This window comes from Pteropus vampyrus, unplaced genomic scaffold, assembly GCF_000151845.1.
Source record: "Pteropus vampyrus isolate Shadow unplaced genomic scaffold, Pvam_2.0 Scaffold454, whole genome shotgun sequence".
Taxonomy (NCBI): domain Eukaryota; kingdom Metazoa; phylum Chordata; class Mammalia; order Chiroptera; family Pteropodidae; genus Pteropus; species Pteropus vampyrus.
In genome coordinates, this window is record NW_011889235.1 from 93374 (window position 1) to 93897 (window position 524).

Consider the following 524-nt stretch of genomic DNA (forward strand, 5'->3'; position numbering starts at 1 on the left):
TGAAGGCAGGACCGTCTGTCTTCTTCCCAGATGTATGCCTAGTGTCTATCACGGGACTTGGCATACAGTAGGTGTTCAACAGGTATGTTAAATACTTAAGAATCCTTACGAGAATGCATATTTATGCGCCATCCTTCCAAAAAGAATCTTAACTAATCCTTTAAGTTTCTCTTAGCCTTCCGTCCTATTAAGTAGGAGGTGGAGCTACAGCTCGAGGGAGAGAAATGGTTAGGAGCGAAGAATTGGCGCACAGAGCTGTAAAGCATTTTTCTCCAGGTTACGTAGCAGCCTATGGATTTATGCTTCCCAGACCGATTATGCGATAGTTTGCAAACAAATTATCTGCAAACGAACGACCCCTGTGGCTCGGCGCTCTAGACGATGACATCAGAGAACTCCCGAGTTCCACTCCCGAGCCAGACGCCGTGGTCCTCGAAAACTACGAGTCACAGAATGCTCCGCAGCGCAGGGGCCCAGAGCTCTGCGCGCGCCCCGGCCCGCGCGCCCGCGGCCGCCTCCCCGGG

At 51.9% G+C, this 524-nt stretch overlaps 1 protein-coding gene across 10 annotated transcripts in view; it reads left to right on the forward strand.

The window, feature by feature from the left end:
- PLEKHA1 (pleckstrin homology domain containing A1) overlaps positions 1–524 on the forward strand; it is a 63974-nt gene that overhangs the window by 12417 nt on the left and 51033 nt on the right. The gene's annotated exons all lie outside the window — the stretch shown is intronic.